Here is a 14,602-nt window from a genome sequence, read left to right as displayed (position 1 = left end):
TTTTTCATGTCAAGGTCTTCTTTTTTTGTACTGTGGCTTTTTTAGGGGCTCTTGCAATCTTGCACCTCAAGATGCTTGAAGTTAAATCTTGGGATTTCTACTTATTATTAGCCTTGGACATTCCCTTGATTGTTGCCCTTCTTGTCTTAGATTGAAGCCTAGTGATGGCATTAAGGGGGTCTGTATGAATAAGGCCTCCATGCACTCTTAACAAGTTAAGGCTAATCGAAGTGATAGCAGATGCTTTGATCATGAGGGAAATTGTCACTTTATTTTTCTTTCTGTTGGGATAATCCTTGTAAGCATGGTCGAATCTGCACTTGTAACTTGTGCCTCTAACGAGGAATACCATTGGGATTTTGCAGTGGATTCAGAGTGCTTGGAACACTTAGGAGATTTGGTGGTGAAAAGGGTCTTTGTGGGGACACTTTGCAATACTATGTGGGCCTTTGCATGGAAAGCATTGCATTACTTGCCTATGTACCATATTATTGAGGTTACTCACTCTTTGTTGCACCATGGCTTCAAATAGAGAGGCATATTCTATGGATGAAGGTAGGATAACCATAGGGATCATATTATTATTGCTCTTTAGTCTTGTTGTTTATAAAACTCATGGCTCTCTTATTCTTGGTTTCAGGATGCTCAAGGAGCTATGCAAGAAGAAATTAGTGGCAATATCAATGAAGGGATGCATCAAGAGGAAAATGCTCCACAAATACCTAAAGAAGGCGTGGACATGAACATGAACAACATGATGTATCTCATGCAAACTATTATTGAAAGGATGGACTAAAGATTTCAGTTCACGATGGATAGGTTTGACTCTATGAGCAAAGAGTTACATGATGGGATCACAAGCTTGAGGCAAGATGCAGATAGAGGCAAAGAAGCTTATGGTGGACCTATGTTGCATCCATATTCACCAAACACTTTTCCACCAATGGTGCCACAATCTTATGGATCTTTTTGTGATACAATGTAACTCTTAAAAACCAAGTTAGTTTATACCACCAAAATATAGCTAATATTATTAACATCAACATATTATAAACATTCATCATGCTCAATAAAGTGTATCTTTATGCAAGATGGAGATTAAGATGGAAAAAAGGTCGATGATGCAAATCTTGAAGAAAGTTCACACTATATACCAAAAGATTGAGATGGAAAAAAAGCTGATGATGCAAATCTTGAAGAAAGTGTTTGCTTTTAATTGAGCACCCCACATTGTACACCAAAAATTACTCTACATTAAGATAAATACTATGTAACAAAATGTTTGAAGAAATTATTATAAAATTTTGAAGAAAGTCACTTTTAAATGAGCAACCCACACCAAAAATTACTTTGCATTAAGATAAATACTATATAACATATATTTTTTTGAATACAAGTAGGGAAAGTCTTCTTTAAAAAAGTATCCTTCTTTTCAATTTCTTCCTTTGTTTCTCTTCCTTAGAGAGTTTGCCCTCCTTTTCAGGATTTTCTTTAGACAGTTGGTCACCCTCCTTTTCAGTGTAGTCCTCTTGAGATAAATGTTTGCCCTCATCTTCTTTGGGTAGCTTGCCTTTATATCTCATTAACTTTTCGCATTGATAGCCTCCAAGAGAACATGTATTCAAATCAAGGACTGCCTTAGCATAAGCTGCATAACATAAAAAATACCATGCCCTTGATGCCCACAATCTTGGTCCATATCCAAATATATGTATAGCTTCCTCCTTCTCTAGCAACATGATCATTTCTAGATTATGTTGCATCTTAGAATATCCTTAGTATCTTGACAAAACCTTTAAGGCAATTAATGGAATGTGTGGATTATCTGAATACTTTGAATGGTAAATGATCAACACATCTAGAGGTATCTTTGAAATATAGTGTACAAGGGTTGAATCTCTACCAACAAAATGTGTTTACCTCCACCCCATCCAAGGAATCCATCTTCATCTGCTATCTCAAGCTGCACATAGACAACAAAAAAAACTTTACAAAAAATAGATTATGAATTTATGCTTATAAATACCTTTTTATTCTCATCTTCAACAAGTTGCCTATCCTACCACAAGTCAGTTGAACCTTGTGGAGGGATCTCTCCTTCTGAGCATGGTGTCTTTGGTGGATGTCTTCCCATTTTTGAGATTCCCATGCTTTCTTGAATAGCTGTAAATTCTTCTTCTGTGGAGATATTCCTTTCCTATTCCTCAATCTTTTTAAGGCACATTTCTAAAGCCCTAGGTGCATCAATGAAAGTTCTCCTTGCTTCTATATCAAGCACTAAAAATTCATCAACCTCATCAGGATCTATAAAGTTTGAAGTAACTTGACATGCATCTGCTATTAATCCAAGAAAATGGTCTTCTCTTCAAAATATCTATGAGGAGTGTAAAATTTTTATCGTCCTTGAGTCAGAAGGATGGTAGGCATGGAAGAATGATTTCCTTTTCAGAAACCTCTATAGAAACATCCTTTTCCTGATATTTGGCACAATTAAGCTTGCCTTAAAATCAATAGCATCAAAATCCTTGCTAATTATTTGGCACAATTAAGCTTGCCTTAAAATCAATAGCATCAAAATCCTTGCTAATTATTTCTTCTTGTGCCTTTTATCCAAGACCATTTCCACGACATTCATTTCTTCTTGATTTTTAATATCCCCTAAAAATTCTACAGACTGCACACCAAAAGTGTCGAGACTACTCTTTCATCTTCCTCATTGTTGTTTATGCATGCAAATAGAAAAGTAAGGCTACATAATGTTGAAGGAGCCTGCATTTTTTGTTATGTAGCTTGCACTGATCCATAGTTATTTTCACATGCTCAGGAATTGCATCATACTTCTTATGCAACCTCACCTTTTCTAAAGATGTCTTTGCCTAACTACTAAGATTCTCAAACCTTATATCTTCAATATATAAAGTACCATTAGCACAACTGTCAAGGCAATTGCATCATACTTCTTATGCAACCTCACCTTTTTTTGCCCAACCTCACCTTTTTTTGCCCAACTACTAAGATGCTCAAACCTTATATCTTCAATGTCTAAAGTACCATCAACAGCTATCAAGGCAATGAAAGCTTCCATTTCTTCTTGGTAGTACTCTTTCAAATGATTAATAAGTGAAAATAAGTCAACACCTACATTGAAGCACTACTTATGTAGGACACAAACATATCATGTGCACCTGATTCTTACAAAAAGTCAAAGAGCTTCTCTACACGTGTTTGCTTTATCACATGTTTCCCTTCATCACTTGAACCCATTACAACAGATTGGGATGATATCAACCCAAACACCTATAAGTCACCAAAAATAACTACCTAGAAGGAGCCTAGAAGGATGGTGTGATACAGTGCATCCAAAAGCATCTGCCTACTGCTGCCTAATTTTGCATTGTCTTTCCAACACAGCTGACTGGCGAAAAAATCAATAACCTGGAAGACGCTCTTGAATCTGCTCTGAATCTCTAGAATCTGTTGTGGAAGAATAATGCCAATATGGTCCTTGGATCTACTTCGATGACTTAATTCGTGTTGTGTTTCTATTACATAAAGACTACACCAAATGAGTTTAGAATCTGTGTGGGGGGCTGGGGCTGGGGTGGCTAGAAAAATCAGAATCTATGTGGGGGTTGGCATGGAAGCATGACAATGAAAGGGTAATGAAAATTTTAAAAAAATGACTTGATACATTTATATATATAAGAGTTAAGGCTGTGTACTTCTAAGGATAAAGAACTTCTTTTTGGTCGTACTCGAATGAAGACCATATCTGATTCTTCAAACTCTCTTGATCTCTATGGGTGCACATGGCATCCTTATAGTTGCCACATGGTCATATCGCCACATTTACGAGCCACGTGCACCCACATGGACCTTCACATGCAAATGCATTGCATGCTCCTCAATCTAGTATGCACCATGCTGATGGGAATCATGGTTCTATTCTTGGAAAGGATAACTTGCCTCCATATTTGATGCATCAAGGTGGAACAAGTATTCCGGGTATGCCTATGCATGGTCCTTTGAATGGGGCCATGAATAGAGACTGCTACAGCAAAAACCAAATGAAGAAGGATTGCCATCGACAAACTTCATGGAGACTCCTGAGGTAGAGGAGTCAGAATATTTTCTCTGAGAGAGGAAGAGAGAATCCCCACAACCCAATGTAACCTGCCCCAATAGAGTAAAACCACCTCTGAGCCACCGATGATGTAGGCCATGTGGTAGATGTATGTGTGAGCACTTTAGACGGGCACTTGTAGTAGCCTTGTAGACATAGAGAGAGAGTGTCAAGGACTATGAGTTAGGGACTTGAGGCAGTAGTCGCGGGCTACCAAGTAAGAGGGAAACTTGGTATAGGGTCCAGGTGTGCTAGCATTATTCACTTGAGGGGAGGTGTTGAAATATGCAAGTGAATAGGTGTGTGCGGGAACAAGCCCTTAGCTAGAGATTGTAAAAGGGAGTCTGTAATTGAGTGGGTAGCAGTGAAAAGGTGAGAAGAATCTACCGAATGAGAGAATCAAGGGTAGCAGGAGTAAATATAGGGGTGTGGAAAGATTCTAGGAAAAGGTGCCCCTAGATGTAGGGGAGGTGGCACAAATCAAGGAGAAATCAGTGGGACTAGAGATGCTTAGCACCTTGTGGATGTAAAAGCTATAAATTGAGGCATTGTCCTAATGAGAAATTACTGGTTTTTTAGTATCCATGCCTACATTAAGCTATTATATTAATTGTGTACTAATCTCCTCTTAATCACCTTCTAATTACTTGCTAATCACTGTTGATCTTTGCATTTGATCCACCATAGCTCATCACATTGTTGCAAAATCAATAAAAATTACTATTATCTAAAAAATATAAAACATACCCAATCTCAAAAAGCAAAGTAGAACTCTTGAAGGGAAGCTTGTGAGCTTGAGTGTGGATATTGTTCTTGTACTTCCTTGCATGGGTGGCAATTCAACTTATTTATCATCACAGCTTGGATTTGCATAAAAGCTTTTTGATTGGAAAACACAAATCAAATAAATATGGAAATAGAAAACCTTATGTTAAAAGAATGCATAAATAAAAGTACATAACTTACTTATTGAGCTCGCCACTCATCTCTTCAAGTGTAAGCTGCTTCCCAATCACCTACATAAGAACAAAAAGAATTACTTTCTCATGCTTGTTGATACCTTGAAGGAATCGCCAATGTAAGATTCCTCCTCAGCCTGAATAGTGAATAAGCTTTTACCTCAATCCCTTGTAATCATTCCCTATTTCAGAATATAGGAAAATATTGTTTTTCCTTGTTTTTGTCTAGAGAGAAGAAAAATTCTAGAGAGAGATAATTCAATATTAAGATATTTTTAGATATAAAATTTCTCCTAATATCAAAAATATATTTCCCTAAAATAGAAGTTCAAAATAAATTCTCCAAGGTGCATTAGGAATTAATTAAAAATGATATAAGGGATCCTAGCCTAAGGGTCTAGATTTTTAGAAATTTTTGGATTATGGTCCAATTAAGGTTCCAATGGGCCAATAGGATTAATCCAAGTGTTGGGATGAGATAAATCCAATATATAAAAGAACATACCCAAAAATGAGTAAATGCTCACATAAGATGAAGAGTTGACTGAGTACAAGGTTTATTAGTTAAAAATTAAGAGATATTACTTAAAAAATGAGATATTTTGGAGAAATGATGATTTTTTGACACCTTGGTAAGGAGAGGGGGACCTTTCAGGTAGGCGCCTCCTTCACATGTGTGGAAGGGTTTTTAATTCAAAAAAATTATGATATTTTTATCTCTCCTCTCTCCTGGATCAAACTGGATCAAAAGGGAAGCTAAACTGGTCCAAATCTTATCCAAATTCAATCAAACTGAAGCTGGAAAATTCTAGAACCTAGTTGGACTCAGTTAGTGGCCTCACTCACCTATAAATAGACCCTAATTCTTTTGTATTCTCATCTGTGAGCTATACCATGCCAGTATTACATTAACATAATCAATTTTCTATTATCCCTAAAAAATCCTCTACTTTTGGGGAGCTTGGAGCTTCTCTCTCTCTTAAACAACTCTTGGAGCTCTCTTCTCCACTTGCTAAACCAATTGATTGGTTAAGGGCTTCACTTCTAGAAAAAGAAGCAAGCTAATCTTTGAGGTGAGAATGAATTTTATGGTTTTTTTGTTAATTTTCTCAAATGACTTCTCTTCTCAACCCCTCTCAAACTTGAGAAGTTTCTAATTGGTTGTTTTAAATTCTAATCAAGCTTTCCCTAAGAATTTTAATGTGTAATCAAGAAAAAGTTAATCTTTATGCTTATTTAGAATGCTTTCTTATGTATATCTCTCTCTTCAAAAAGAATAGTCATTCCCATGGCTAATTCTTTAGCAAAAGAATGCTTCTCAATTGACAAATTCTTATTTCATAACCAAACTCTAAGCTTGTTAAGCTAGAGGATAAGAAAATTATATTTTTATGCTTTTATGTTAACAAAAAAATGGTAAATTCTTTTAGATTATTTATAAGTAGTTAAAAAAACTACTTTAATTGATTCTAAATGAGAAAGAGATAATCCTATCAATTTGGAAAAGGAGGAATAATGGAAATAACTTAATCTAGTAGAATAATCATAATTCAGTTTATGATTATGGTTAAAATTATGATTTAAATTCATAGTTTAGATTTAAGCTTAAGAATAGATCTTCTATCATATCTGGATTACAATGTTTTATTCTTTTAAGAAAAATTAAAAATTATCAGTAATAGCAGTAAAGCTATGGTAAAATTTTAGAAAATAATACATATATTATTTTATGCATAATGCTAAAAGAGGACTTTCTACCATATTCTACGATTGGACATCCTATGCAAAAAGAATGATTTTCATCATATTCATTGGAAAAAATTAGTATTTATGCATAATTATTTAATTAAAAGAAAAGATAAATTTTTGGTAAATTTATTTTTATGCAAAAAGACGAATTCCCATGGTAATTGAGATCCAAGTAATTAAATGATAAAAGAGGAATTTTTGGTATAATAAAATAATGGATATTTTTATTTAATTTAAAGAGAAATTTTAGATAAATTTATTTTATATGCATAAGAAATTTTTAAATGATAAAAGAGGAATTCCCATGACATTTGGAATTCAATCATTTGAATACAAAAAGAGAAATTTTTGGCATATTTGAAATAATGGATATTTTTATTTAATTTAAAAAAAGAGAAATTTTAGATAAATTTATTTTATGACAAAAGAGAAATTTCCATGACATTTGGAATTCAATCATTTAAATGCAAAAGAGGAATTTTAAGCGTATTCAAAAAAAATTAGATATTTGTATTTAATTAAAAGAAGAAATTTTATGGTATTTTAAGTAGAGAAAGGTTTAAATTTAATTTTGGTGACAAAAGAGGAATTTTCACCATAATTCCACCTCGAGAATTAGGGCTGATAATTCCACCTAGAGAATCAGGGTTGATAATTAAATTGGTAGAAAGAATATTCTTAGATATTTTATGTGGATAAATCACTAAATTGATATTTACCCAAAATTAGATTAATGGAAGAAGAGTATTTTTATAAAAATCTGATATTCTCATATAGAACCATTTCTTAATCTATTATGGTTAGGAAGGAATGAAATTCATAAAGTTGGAATTTTCCTTATGGTTAGAAGTTCAATAGATGTTTATCTGAAGAAAATCCTTGGAATCAAAGTTAGAAGTAAACCGAATAATTTTGGTTAGACCACGACTGTGAGAGGGGCGACTAGTAAACTACTTGCCCATCTCTCGAATCTGAATCAAGCAAAAACCTCATGACCAATTCCAATTTTCGATACAAAGAATAGACTACCGTTGAATTAGCGTAGTTTTCCCTTAACCAAAATCACTAAGAATCTAGTTGGAAATTTAGTCAAATGATGGGTAAATTACCCTGATGAGAGATCAATGATTCTCATTAAGAAAATGTGGATTAAGGGAAAAGGGTTTTGTGGAACCAATCTCGAATCGGGAATTTTACTTGCATATAATCTCTGTTTTCTTTTAAAGGACTGTTTTACGCCAGAATGCTGATGAAGGAAGCATTTGGGATATGTTTAACTAAGAAGAGACTCATTGGGCAACAGCTGGCGAGGAGTCGTCGAGGGACGTCGCTCGTGCTAAAGCCTGCCGAGGTCTTGACCAGCCTCGGTATGGTTAAAATGGTGCACTTCCGGTGTACGATGGGTGAGGACCAACGAAGCGGTCCCTGAGTGAAGTGCTAGGACACCTAAGTAGGATCCTAGAGGGTTCTGACCAGGTGATGCACGGGCTCGCCGTTGCTAGGACACCCATGCGTATGTGGAGGAAGATACGGATAAACTGAAAAGATTGACTTTTGTGAACTGAATTTTGATATTGGATCTCGTTGCTTGACCAATTGGTCTTCAACGGAGAGTCCGGATGATATATTTTGTAAAACAATGGACTCAATATTTTGGAGGATTATGATCAGTAATACTATGATTTTCATTGAAAGATTGTTTTAAAGATAGTCGAATTTGTTATAATAACGGCAATTTCATATTGGGTGTGTAAGTGGTATGCCCACCTTAAATTTTGCTTGAAGCGCCGGCTAGGGGGCCTGGGAACTCTTTGTTGAAATTTGAGCATAATGATGAGCTATGGTGGATCAAACACTAGAATCAACATCATTAACAAAGTGATTAGTAAATAATTAAGATGTAATTAGTGGGTAATTAGCAAATAGATTAATGTAGGCATGGATACTCAAAAACCAACAAATTCTCATTAGGGCTATGCCTCAATTTATAGAGTTTACATCAAGCATCAAATCCCATTGATTTCTCCATGATTCACTCCCAGAATATCTCCACCTCTTGCCTGATTCTCTCCACCTCTTCTCTTTTCCCTGAATATATCCCTGAATAACTCCACACTTCCTAAATTCTCTCATGCTACCCTTTATTCTCTCCTAGTAGATTCTTCTCACCTTTTCACAGGAATAACTCCACACTTCCTAAATTCTCTCATGCTACCCTTTATTCTCTCCTAGTAGATTCTTCTCACCTTTTCACAGGAATAACTCCACACTTCCTACATTCTCTCATGCTACCCTTTATTCTCTCCCAGTAGATTCTTCTCACCTTTTCACAATTACATCTTCTCTTTTATAGCCTCTAACCAAGGGCTTGTTCCCGCACACACCCTATTCACTTGTATATTTCAACAGCTCCCCTCAAGTGAATAATCTTGGCACACCTAGACCCTATACCAAGTTTGCCTCCCCTTACTTGATAGCCCGTGACTAGTGTCTATTCCTCCCCTCAAGTTATCTTAGCACACCTGGACCCTGTATCAAGTTTCTCTCTTACTTGAGAGTCCGCGACCAGTGCCTCAAGTCCCTAAACTCCATAGTCCTTGACACTCTCTCTCTCTATGTGTCCAAGGCTACTATAAGTGCCCGCGACCTTGACTAAAGTGCTCACACATACATCTACCACGTGGCCTACATCATCGGTGGCTCAGAGGTGGTTTTACTTTGTTGGGGCAGGTTACATTGGATTGTGGGGTCTCTCTCTCTCTCTCTCTCTCAGAGATTTTCACATGGCTCCTCACTCTTTGGAGCCTCACATCTTCTCTTTTCTTCACTCTTCTTGTCGTGGCAGCTTCTCTCCACGCATCCGTCTCTTCTTTCAGTCTTCTTGGGGCAGCTTCTCTTCTTGTGTCCATGTCTTCCTTCAGCTTTTCTTCTTGGTGTGGATCCTCTTCTTGGAAAGAGATATTCTTCTTCTTTCATGGCTGGGGCCATGAGCTCGTCCGTCAGGTCATTTTGCTCCATGTGAGCAACATGTTTCAATGTTTTGCTGATAGTTTCTTTGGGTTTTTGATGTTTATCTTTTGTCATTATGCAATGCAAACCCAAATTTATGTGGGAGGTCTTACCTCTTGTCTTATTCTGGACAAGGGCAGTGTCTGTTCCTATTTTTACACTGATGCAATGTGGCCAATACAGAATGCGTATAGGATTCATTCTCATGCACATTCCTAAATGCAACTCTGGCTGTGAATAATCTTGATTTTGAGTGAGATTTACAGGCATTAACCAAGGGTTAAATGTAAAATGATGATTATCACAAATTTATCAGCATAATTTTCCCAGAAATTACATTAAATCAAGGGTAGCCAATTTGTACGGGATGGTTGGAGTATCAAACCAACTCCGATTTGCAATCTGAAGCTATAGGGATCTGTATCAGATACCTAATGTGGTTAATTTGAACCCTCAATTGTACCAAAATACAATGATTAGCCCTGCACTGATTAAGCAAATTAATGCTCTATTTTGTGTGCAAAAAATAGAGTATGCGGGGAGTCCAGATCTGGTGCCTTCCACTTCAAATTAATGCTCTATTTTGTGTGCAGAAAACAGAGTATGCGGGGAGTCTAGATCTGGTGCCTTCCACTTCAAATGAGCTCAAATGCTTTCAAAGGCATCAATGTAGCAACAATGAGTCTAGTAGAGGATTAAGCCAAGAAACACAAGATTTGACCAAATATTGAAAGCTTAATCTCTGTTTTACCAAAGTCACCTGCAGATTTGATGAAGAGCTTGGATCTCACTGTAGACTCGATGAAATTGATTTCTGTCTTCACCAGCTTGTAGAGCATGCTTGAATACACCTTGGGCTAAGAGGAATTAGAGAGATTTGACTTGAGCAAGAAGAAATCTCCAATCTGCTTCAAAAAAACGACGCCTAATAAAATGACGATTTCGGCTGGCGGTTTGCTGCGTCGTCTTGATAGGCTTAAAGCCAAGGGAGTTGGCTAGCTTGTGTTAGAAGGGCTTGCCCTAATTGTGAGTGTGCAAGGTGAATGGAGTCCTCCACTGGCTGGGGGGGTGAAGGGGTGAAGTGAAAAACTACTAAAAAGTAGATTATTTTCTAATTATCTACTAATCTTGATTAATTAAATAATGGGCTCATAAACCTAATTGATTCTAGGCATGGCTCTGATACCATGTTGAAATTTGAGCATAATGATGAGCTATGGTGGATCAAACACTAGAATCAACATCATTAACAAAGTGATTAGCAAATAATTAAGATGTAATTAGTGGATAATTAGCAAATAGATTAATGTAGGCATGGATACTCAAAAACCAGCAAATTCTCATTAGGGCTATGTCTCAATTTATAGAGTTTACATCAAGCATCAAATCCCATTGATTTCTCCATGATTCACTCCCAGAATATCTCCACCTCTTGCCTGATTCTCTCCACCTCTTCTCTTTTCCCTGAATATCTGCCTGAAGAACTCCACACTTCCTAAATTCTCTCATGCTACCCTTTATTCTCTCCCAATAGATTCTTCTCACCTTTTCAAAGGTTCTTTCATAATTGCATCTTCTCTTTTACAGCCTCTAACCAAGGGCTTGTTCCCGCACACACCCTATTCACTTGTGTATTTCAACACTCTTTCCTCGGTACCCGAGCAAAACATAACCAAAATGTTTATAAAGGAACCCCACCAATACAGTGGTTGGGCGGTTGGCTATCCCATGGGCCGGTTGGTAGATCGGGGGATTCTTGCAATATAATTAGTTACAATTAAGTTACGTTAGTTAGATTAAGTCCTAAGGAAGACCCTTGTTCTGTGGGAAGGAATCAGCGAGGTTGTGCCTCGCTAAACGAGGAAAAAAGCGGTGACTCTATGGACCAAGTGCAAGTCTCTTCTTTGATATGACTATGTGATTTTTGGGTTCGGTCGGATCAGTTTGGATAGTTAAGACTTTGACTCGTTAGATCAATTCTCCCACTAGATGATTTCCTTGATGGAATCGCCGGTGCCTTCTAGGCGAGGGAAGTTTTTTCGAGTTCAATTTTGGAGGAGCCGCTGGGCTAGTCTCTTGTCCTGATATCCATGGGCGAGGCCCCGAGTGTGGATCCTTACCCCACGCAAGAGACTGACGCTGCTTCTGCCGCCGCCAGTGCCCTCAGAGGGGGCATCTCAGATGGGGCGGGGGTCTCACATCTGGTATCAGAGCAAAAATGAAAGCTAATAAGAAAAAAATGAATTCTTATTAGAAATTTATAAAAACACAAAAAGAGCATTTACGTATTATATTTTCATTCCTTAAGCTTCATCATTGAAGATTTTTAATCAAAGAATTTGGTTTTATAGATGGAAGTTCCACACTTATCCGGTATTCCCGATCTCACCTAATCACAAGATATGACTGCTTTCGCCTTCGAGTATCTCATCTCTTCCACTACAACTCGAATGAGCCGAGCCAGACTCACAAGCCATTTCGAGGATTTCTATTTCTGAGACCGAGCGGAGAGGCGGAAGCACAAATGGTTTGCAGGGCAGTATGTCCACGCCTCTTGCGAGACGACCAGTGTGTAGGTCCCAACATGAATCTAAAGTCAGGAAGTTTCAGGAATGAAGAAAGACCTTTTCCTCTCAAAGCTCTTTCTTAGGAACTCCGACTCTTTCAAGAATGCAGAGGGAAGAGCTTCGAAGTGAGAACATGTGCTTCAGATGTCAGGGGTTTGGGCACTAGCTCAAGGATTGCCCATCTCCTTCTGTGGGCCAAGGAAGCCAGGGTCCCAGAGTTCAGAGACTCCTTCATATCAATCCAATCAGGGTTCCCCATGCCAAAATCAAGGCAACCCCAGAAGAGTGCTAGCTCAGCCTGCAGCCTCCATGCAAAGCAGTCTCCGAACTCCCTCCCAGAATTGGGGAAACCAAAGAGAGAGTTCCATCTCAGACTCTGCAGTAGCTAGAGCCGACACTATAGCTGAGGAAGTGGAGAAAGAAAAAGGACAGATTTATGCTGCAATTGAGCATCAGGGGAATAATCATCAATTTTCAGTCCTCCAGACTCCAGCAGAGTACTAGGGTAAGCAATTCAAGCTTTTGATTGATTCAGGTAGTACTCATTCTTTTATTTCCCCAGGATACTAAATCAAAAATCAGGGAAACCTATGCAAGTGGAATTGGCCAGTGGATGGGATCATAACAGAGTGCCAATTCAGAGTCCTACCCTTGGGAATCTATGATGGAATCCTTGGAATGGATTGGCTCCATAAGAATCAGGCTGACATTCATTGTCACAATGGAACCATCTCTTTCCTTGACCTTCACAGGAATAAAGTTCAAGGAACTGGAATTTTCGGATCCCCAGTGCTACAATTAGTCAAGGCTTCTAAATTATTAAAAGGGCTCAGAAAGAGGCAAGCTGTTTATATCGTTAAGATGAATCCGGTAGACATAAAATGCAAGGCTAAAGAACCAGAGTGGTTAAGTGAGTATGCAGATGTGTTCCCTGAAGAGCTGACTGAGATGCCTCCAACTCGTGAAGTAGATCATGAGATCGAGTTAACCCCCGGAGCTCAGCCGTAGCCCAGCGAGCATACAAAATGCCAGTCCCTAAAGCCATAGAACTTAAGGAGCAGTTAAGACAACTGTGAGAACAGGGATGCGCCCGTTCTCTTTCAAAAGAAGAAAGATGAAACGTTAAGACTCTGTATTGGCTACAGAGGATTGAATCAATTAACAATTAAAAATAAGTATCCTATCCCTAGGATTGATGAACTTTTGGATCGGTAAAGTGGAACCCAAATGTTCACAAAGATAGATCTCAAATCCAGATACTACCATATCAGAATTAAGGAACAAGACATCTCGAAGACAGCATTCAATACTCGCTATGGGCATTATGAGTTCACAATCATGCCATTTGGATTGACTAATGCCCCAGTGACATTTAATCATCTTATGCAGGATATTCTTAGAGAATACTTGGATGATTTTGTTCTTGTCTTCTTTGATAATATCTTGGTGTACTCAAAGAATGCAGCTGATCATGAAAACCATGTGCGCAAGGTCCTCGAAATCCTAAGGAAGCACCAACTCTTTGCAAAAAAGAGCAAGTGTTCTTTCTCTGTTGACCAAGTGGAATACTTGGGATTCATAGTGTCTAAGATGGGATTTCTCCTGACCCGGCAAAGATCCAAGCAGTCATAGATTGGCAGGAACCCAAGACGGTAAAGAAAGTCAGAGGATTCTTAGGATTAATCGAATGGTATAGGATCTTTATACCCAAGTATGCTCAGATAGCATCCCCTTTAACTAACCTTCTCAAGAAGAGTACCCTCTTTCAGTGGTCTGCTATGTGTCAAAGTGCCTTTGATAAGTTGAAGACAGCCTTAGTAACCAACCCTGTCCTTAAATTGAAAGATTTTACCAAACCTTTTGAGGTAGTTACTATGCCAGGGGGTTGCCTTCTTAGGCGGTGCTCTTATGCAGGAAGGTCATGCAATGCCCTATGAATCTAGAAAGCTCACATGACTTGGAGTTACTCTCAATAGTTTATGCTCTGAAGTTGTGGAGACATTATTTTTTAGGACAGAGGTTCACCTTGATGAGACAGATCATCAAAGTCTAAAGTGGATCTTCACCCAAAGGGATCTCAACATGCGTCAAAGGAGATGGATGCAGACCCTACACGAATTTGATTTTGAAATCAAGTATCGGCCACGAAAAGAAAATGTGGTGGCTGATGCGCTCAATAGAAAAGCCTCCTTGCT

Source organism: Cibotium barometz, chromosome 8 (genome assembly GCF_041138505.1).
Source record: "Cibotium barometz isolate CiBa-2024 chromosome 8, ASM4113850v1, whole genome shotgun sequence".
In the NCBI taxonomy this organism is placed as follows: domain Eukaryota; kingdom Viridiplantae; phylum Streptophyta; class Polypodiopsida; order Cyatheales; family Cibotiaceae; genus Cibotium; species Cibotium barometz.
This window is presented reverse-complemented; position numbering follows the sequence as displayed.